The sequence below is a fragment of the Anguilla rostrata genome, unplaced genomic scaffold (genome assembly GCF_018555375.3).
Source record: "Anguilla rostrata isolate EN2019 unplaced genomic scaffold, ASM1855537v3 scaf1179, whole genome shotgun sequence".
NCBI lineage: Eukaryota > Metazoa > Chordata > Actinopteri > Anguilliformes > Anguillidae > Anguilla > Anguilla rostrata.
In genome coordinates, this window is record NW_026986505.1 from 22833 (window position 1) to 31170 (window position 8338).

At 42.9% G+C, this 8338-nt stretch overlaps 1 long non-coding RNA gene across 1 annotated transcript; it reads left to right on the forward strand.

Annotated features, from left to right (window-relative positions):
* Positions 1 to 407: 407 nt before the first annotated feature.
* Positions 408 to 8100, forward strand: LOC135247265 (uncharacterized). The gene is made up of 3 exons (XR_010328172.1): positions 408 to 2389; positions 2959 to 3132; positions 7762 to 8100. It is a non-coding gene; the product is annotated as an uncharacterized LOC135247265 (long non-coding RNA).
* The last annotated feature ends 238 nt before the right edge of the window (positions 8101 to 8338 follow it).

The window sequence follows — 8338 nt, forward strand, 5'->3', positions numbered from 1 at the left end:
GAGGAGGGGCACGTCTGAGTCTGCCACAAAAAAAAAAAAAAACGAGAATCAGAGACTCTGTTAGTCACTCAGTGAGGGGAAAGCCAGCACACCCCTGGAGTGAGACCATGAGGCCTATATAGGGCCAGAAGCTACTCAGGCAAAGGGGAAAGTGGTGTGGACAAAGCACTGGTATGCTGCCGGTGGCCTGACTGTATCTCAGGTCCAGGTCTGAGTGTGGAGTGGAGGTGCTGAAACTCAGCCCTGTCCCTCCGGCGCTGTCCAGGTCTGAGTGCAGAGTGGAGGTGCTGAAACTCAGCCCTGTCCCTCCTGCGCTGTCTAAGTCTGCGTGTGGAGTGGAGGTGCTGAAACTCAGTCCTGTCCCTCTGGTGCTGTCCAGGTCTGAGTGTGGAGTGGAGGTGCTGAAACTCAGCCCTGTCCCTCTGGTGCTGTCCAGGTCTGAGTGTGGAGTTGAGGTGCTGAAACTCAGCCCTGTCCCTCTGGTGCTGTCCAGGTCTGAGTGTGGAGTGGAGGTGCTGAAACTCAGCCCTGTCTCTCCGGCGCTGTCCAGGTCTGAGTGTGGAGTGGAGGTGCTGAAACTCAGCTCTGTCCCTCCGGCGCTGTCCATGGTGCAGCAGGCTGGCCGGTGAGGCTCAGGTGAAGTGGAGCTGAGTGGCAGCACATAGCAGGGAGGGGTGGGGCTCCAGAGGCCCACACCACAATACATAAATATGAGCATGTGCATTACTTCCTGTTTCTACAGTGAATCTGCCTTTAGCTGTGTTCGCTTGCAGTGCTGTGGGAAGTTTGTCACAGAAAACTAAAAGGAAATGAGCAAATTCACTGTCCACACATGGAAAATGTGTGTTGTCTTTACTTTTGGTGGTGACCAAACATCCTACAGCACTGAAAACGAACTCACTGTACACTCTGAAAGGTGGCAGCTGCACGTCTAGTATGGGATGGGAGGGTTAAGCCCAGAGAAAAGGTCATAGAAAAGGTAGATGAGCCCATTGCCCCAATTCAGAGAACTTACAGTATAGGAAAAGGGCCCATTTGGGTCAGAATTACATCTATAGAACTGTCAGAGTTCAGTCCAGCAGGATGTTTAATTTTCAAGATTGTGGTGTTTCTGAAAGGATTATGAATAAAATGGTATTTTATTCTGCTGGTAAAGCCGGGCATTAACTCACCGGCACGTTATGTGTGTACATCTTGGTGGGAGAGTGTCCATCTGAACAACATGTGAGCTGCTGTTTAGATGCAGTGTTACATCGTTTAGTTTAGCCACCTTTCTGTGATTCCAGTCCCAAGTCATAGCCTGGATATTATACCTTTGTAAGCAGTCATGCTGTGTGGAATAGTCTGATTCAGAGATCAATATTCTGGCTCTAGCTCCTATCATCTAAAGAATAACATATTTTACAGGAGTATTCTAATAATCTTCAAATACCCCCACTTATTAATTTTTTTGTGCAGTTTATATTACTCCACAAGGGCTACCAAACATGTTGATAAGGGGTTTTAAAAGAAAAAAATGACCTAATACATCAGGCTTTTATTTTCATTATTATTATCATTGATACAAAAATAATTAAATGTAACGCAATAATTAACCTATTATATTCGCAAAAGCGTGCGAGAATAAAATGATTGGATGGATTATAGCGTAAAGACATGGAGAATATAGGTGCAATGTGTGGAAGTTTCAAAACACAGCACATTTTTGAAAATCTAGTGTCTACCAGCAATAAAAGTTAGTGGCAGTAATCAGTTGTGCTGTTCTGATACAGCCACTAGATGGCGATGCAGTGTAATTCCAGTTGATGCAGTAGTTGCATTGCTGTAAGATCGTGCCAGATGAACTGAAGTATAGCACAGCTCGTACACGGCTCCGGCACTGCTTCAGCTGTTAGCAGGTACAATATCGCAGGTCTGGCCAATAATATCATGACTGGTTAGATAAAACCTTCATGTTATTTTATATACTGGTGTATATATTTAAGTTGTCTGTGACAGTTAGCTGCTTAGTTCCTCACTGGCTCCGCTAGCTAGGTTGGGTCATGAAGTAACGTTAAGGTAGGTTGGGCTGGCTAGCTAGCTAACTCGTGCCTGTGACTGTGAGTCAAAGCGAAAGCTGAACTTAGAACAACGGCAACAGGTGTCAACTTGAGGGTCATGTTGTTTGATGTAAATGGTAAACAAATGATATTTGCGAAGTGTTAATAGTTATTATCAAATAATTGTGTCATGTAACTGTAGTTCTGTATTTTCAAAGAATGAATTAGCTGAGGTAACACAGTAAACAGCTCAGAGCGAGCTGGCATCGCCATGGTAACCAACCGACCCTCCTAACGGCCACGTTTTAAACAGCGTCGTCATGGTTACCGTCACGTTACTTTGGTGAGAGGTAAATAAGGAAGAACGCAATTTTGTATTGAATGCGGTTTCATTTCACCTTGCTGAATATTTTAAAATTAATGTCAAAAATCCTGACAGACTGTATAATTTGTTAAACTTAAATTGTTTGATAACTTGATGGTTACAAGATTAGGAAGGAAATATTATCATTATAACAGTAATGTATTTAGCTAATGGGTTATACGAGTAGTTATACATTAACAGTTATATTTATCTATTCAGAGTGATGAATATTCAGCGTCTTTGAAATGTATAGATGTTTATGAACTGAAGAACATGTCAGGTGAGGTAAAGTGCACCATAACAATGCTGTTTTTGTGTTTGCAGATGAAATTAATATGTTTGCAAATAAGATAAGTTCATCACATGGAAAGGGTTATTAGAGCCCAGTAATTGCCTTAGACTATTGTGGATTAGTCAGAATACTTTATGAACTTAATTTACACACCCCCCTCCCTGTTTTTGTGTGTACATCTCAGGAATGCGTAGGTACATATGTATCAACTGTCAAGGTGAACAATGTCACAAAGAATTTGTGTGTGTGTGGTCTCTCCACAGGCTGGGTTGGTGTAATCTCACAGAGGGCTGCTGTGATGTTCTGGCCTCAGTCCTGCGTTCTCCTCTCTCAAAGCTGAGAGATCTGGAGCTCAGAGACAACGAGCTGCAGGATTCAGGAGTGAGAGCGCTGTCTGCTGGACTGGAGGACCCACACTGTAAACTGCAGAGACTGGGGTGAGTACAAACACAAACCCCTTCAATCCAAAGGGCTACAATGTGACTAAATGCAACACTGATGTCAATGTTCCTAATGTGAAAACAGACACTTCACGGAACTAAAACAGCATGTTCCTGTTCTTCCTCTTGGTAGAATTTGACTACACAAATGAATGAATAAAATGAATTAGTCCTGTTTACTGAACTGTAGTGGGGTGTAAACTCAAATGTGTTTGATAATGACTCATTCCACATTCATGTTATTTTAGTTTAACACGCACAGCCCTGTTAGTTTATATTATATTACATTTATTTGCCAGACGCTTTTATCCAAAGTGACGTACAATAAGTGCATACAAAAGGTAATTGGAACAACTACATAACACAGGTCCAATAAGGTACACAGGGTTCGTACGGTCATGAAAAACCTGGAAAAGTCATTGAAATTTAAAATGCAATTTCCAGGCCCTGGAAAAGTTATGGAAAATAATATTTTTTGAAAAGTTTTGGAAAAGTAATGGAAATATAGCTAAAGTTGCATCAAATATAATTACTAATTAATCCAATCATAAAAATAGTATGTATAGTAATAAAATGTAAATTGGCACGTAACCTTCGCGGTATTTTGGTGGTGTGAGAAGTTAATTCGGTCCGGCTCAGTCTGTTTACAGGCACGCCTCTGCTGATGTAGCAGTTAGTAAACGTAGGCCCTACTGTGCCGACAATATGCCAGGTGTGCAGCTTCAGTAATATATCAGGGCTCGAAATTAACTTTTTTACTTGGTAGCACTGGTGCTCCCAACTTCAAAAACTTAGGAACACCCACCGAAATGTAAGGAGCACCAACAATATATGCAATAGATTTTTTATTAATAAAAACGACAATATAACAGTACGGTTTACAAGGAACAGTTAAACTGTCACGCATAAAATGTGTCGACTCTTCAAGGAATTGCGTGTTATCCATTCAAACGACGCTTCTCGTCACATTAATTCCGCTAATTAAATCAGTAAACTGCATCGGAGAAATTAGCTGTTCCAACCGGGTCGCTACACAAAACGTCCGCTTCAACTTTTCAGCTTTCGATAACGCTAATAAATTGAACATAAACTTTTGTCTTCAGGTAACATTAGTTACGCGTCGCGTGACAGTGGAGTGCAGGGAAAGGGAGTGATTGAAGGCTAATATTAACCTATTTAAAATCAGCATTAAAGGTAAGAATGTCAAGCTCGCGATTGGTTAGAAGGGTCACCGTCAGCTCACAAGGGACATGCTGAGCGTATTAGCGAATGTACAGAGAAAGAGACGTTCGACTGGAAAAAGAAAAAAACACTGAATTATTTTGCTGTTGCAATAAAACATCAATACTAAGTAGACAAAAAATTTTAAATATTGCAATTATCTAAACTGAGATCTAATCTCGTATCCCAAATTTAAATTTAAAATCCGCTGTCATTTAGGAGTCTGCACATATAGGGGATTGGTGATCTCCTGTATCTCTCAGTTCGACATCTTGGGATGGCCAGTTGGTTTGAATTCCTTGTCTGACGACCTGTGAGCTCCTCCCTGAGGGGGGGTAGCCAGTCACTGAAGTTGGACTTGAGCAGCTTTCTGGCAAAGCCAAGACACAGTTACATTACATTACATTACATTACAGGCATTTGGCAGACGCTCTTATCCAGAGCGACGTACAACAAAGTGTATAACCATAACCAGGAACAAGTATGACGAAACCCCTAGAGAGAAGTACCGGTCCAAGTACAGGGAACAACCGCATAGTTCAACCTGGACCCTGGTGGTTAAACTGATTAACACTAACAGTTGAGTGCGTCTCTTTGATAGAGTGCACAATCCGAGAGTGCAGAGAGCCTCTGGGTACCCTGAGTACCTCTGGCCAAGTATGATTTTACAAGCCCGTTTCTGCGTGCTTTCCAGCCTTTTAGCCTGGTCTGTAGTGAGGGAACTGTGCCAGACAGGGACTGCATACTCCAGCACCGGGCGTACGTAGCCTATGTAGATGGAAACCAGTTCTGGGTCTCGGACACCAAATTTCTTCAGGCGACGCAGAGCAAAAAGCTTCCTGTTCGCTGAGGTCAGCATGTGGTCCACCTGACTGTCCCAATGCAAATTACTCTGGATGGTGACCCCCAGGACCTTGACAGTGTCACAGACTTCCACGATGTTCTGGTCAATGGAGAGAGTCGGCAGGGCGGGTGGATGCCTCATGTGGGTGACTTTACATTTCTTTGGGTTGAGTTTCATTTTGTGCTCCTCTACCCAGATATCAAGACCATTCAGGGTCTGTTGGAGGGTACAGGGTAGTTGGAGCTGTTACAATAAATAATTTTAAATCGTCCCACTGAGATAAAGTCATTTGTTTTGGTCATGGAAATTCAGTTAAAGGTTGTGGAGAAGTCATGGAAAAGTCATTGAAAATCATTGGTGAAAAAGTGTATGAACCCTGGGTACAATACTTTGCACAGTTATTCATAGCCATGAACATATTAAGTCTAGTTCACACAGTGAACATTACTCTGACCTAACCTATGCTAAGTCAAGCTAGGAGGCATTACAAGCAACATCTAGACCAGGGGTGCTCAATACGTCGATCGCGATCTACCAGTCGATCGCAAAGGTAGTATTGGTAGATCGCATGAGTACCATGGTGGTTGAACGTGACACTTCCCAGTTGTCTTTATGCAACAACAAAACAAATGTGCATAATTTTTTTTATTCTTCAGTCATTTCAATGTACTTTAAAACGTATTTTTCTAAGCCTAAATTTCCCACTATAAAAATTCACCCGAACCGTCTGGACGTGGTAATGAGAACTGTCAGTTAGCTATGATTGACAGACCGTGCCCCGTTACCATAGCTACCCCCATGCTACGCGCTCTCTTTGGGAGACTGAATTTTCACAAGCTAGCTAGCTTAATAGTATATCAAGTATCGATAGATAGCTAAGGTAAGGACGTTGACTTATATCCAATTATAATTTTTGCTATCTAGCTAGCCAAGTTAAGATAAAAGCACAACTATAACGTCCTCATAAAAGCAAACTAGCAAGCTAACGTTATCGATAACATTGCCTTATGAAAGCAAACCTCCTAGCTAGCTAACGTTAGCTAGCTAGCTAAATGAATATCTGATATTCTGATAACCAGAAATAATCTAAAGGCACTCTAATTTAAGTGAACCTAACGTTAGTCAAATATTTGCATTGTCTGAACAGCAGGACGGTGTGTGCTGTCAGATTTCTTTACGGAGCGTGGAAATGGGAGTGGTTACTGTATTCGTGACGCAGAAAAATGACAACTTTCTCAACCGGTTGAAAATAGGACGATGAATTTAAAACGCATATTTCTCCAAAAATACAGAACGGACATATTTAATACTTTGCTCATTGTGTTTCTTCAATGCCTGTTGTGCAAATAGCACATAAAACCGAGAAAGTGTGAAAATCACCATATTTTTTCGTTTAAAAAAAAATAGACGTCAGCCTATCATCCATCCCGTCACTTGATTGATATAGGGCAGCCAGTTAGATGACATCTGAATTTTTCTGACACAACGGCGCCAAGTGCAGCAAAACTAACAAGCTAATCAGTCCAAGTACCGTTCCACCATGACTGATGAACATTTGGAAGTGTGCTTGAGGCTGGCTGTCAGCAGCTACTGTCCGGACTATGTATCCCTGGCTGATTCAATTCAGTGCAAGTCATCAGAGTAAACTCAGGTAATGACAAAAAAATGTACATAGTTAATTATGTTGTGTTGTGCAATATTGGCTCATGCGGTTATGCAAGGAACATCAACATACATTGTACATATAAAGAATCCTCAATATATTTGTAAATAAATATATGTTTTGCATTTTTGTAGTGGGTAGATCATTTTGACTTGGTCATTTTATAAGTAGCTCGCATGCTGAAAAAGTGTGAGCACCCCTGATCTAGACAATGATACAAGGCACAATAAGTGCTGGATGGAGGTACATGTAACATGAGTGGCACAGGAGGTACATGTGTAGAAATAGGGGGATTTAAGTGATAGAAATGATCTACAGAGTGGTGATAGTTAGTCCAGGTATAGTCTGAAGAGATGCATCTTCAGACCACGGCGGAAGATGGGTAGTGAGGGAGAGGTTCGTAGAGGAACAGGGAGTTCGTTCCACCACTGGAGAGCTAGGGTGGAGAAGCTCCATGGTAGAGACAAGATTGAACCCTTTACCCGGATGGCAGGGGGTGCAAGGCAGTGGTCAAGTGGGCGTATAGGATTTAATCATGTGCTTTAAGTAGACGGGGGCCGTCCTGTTGGCTGCAGTGTAGGTGAGGGTCAGGACTTTGATCCTGCAGTGACTGGTAGCCAGTGGAGTGACCTCAGCAGGGGAGAACTTGGGAAGGTTGAAGACAATTAACGTGTGTAAGGTGAGTAACACAATGCTATGTGTTTGACATACACAACCCTGTTAGTTTATATTAATGTGTGTTAGGTGTGTAACATACTACTATGTGTTTGACACACACAGCCCTGTTAGTTTATATTAATGTGTGTAAGGTGTGTAACACACTGCTATGTGTTTGACACACACAGTCCTGTTAGTTTATATTAATGTGTGTAAGGTGTGTGTGTCCTTCTCTCTGCAGGCTGTCAGGCTGTAGAGTCACACAGAGAGGCTGTGATTCTCTGGCTTCAGCTCTGTGTTCAAACCTCTCACACCTGAGAGAGCTGGACCTGAGATACAATCACCCAGGAGACTCAGGAGTGAGAGCGCTGTCTGCTGCTGAACTGGACACACTCACACTGCTGTAAGTACAGAGAGTTTCCACACTGCGCCTCACACACACACACACACACACCTGATAGAACTGGACCTCAGCTACAATCACCCAGGAGACTCAGGAGTGAGAGCGCTGTCTGCTGCTAAACTGGACACACTCACACTGCTGTAAGTACAGAGAGCTTCCACACTGCACCTCACACACACACACGCACACGCACACATGCACACACGCACACAAACGGAGTGGGGGGTGGGGGGGGGGGGGGGGGGGGGGGGGGGGCATGGAGGGCACAGTTCAAACCAGGGTTACTCAAGAGGGTTGGGGATCTCCAGTGGAGGGTGCTGCAGGGGATCACTGCAGTAAATAAGATGTGGGTGTTATAGTTAGGGGTTTGATCAGGGACACAGTGATGGTGGAGTTTCAGTATTACAAAGCAATG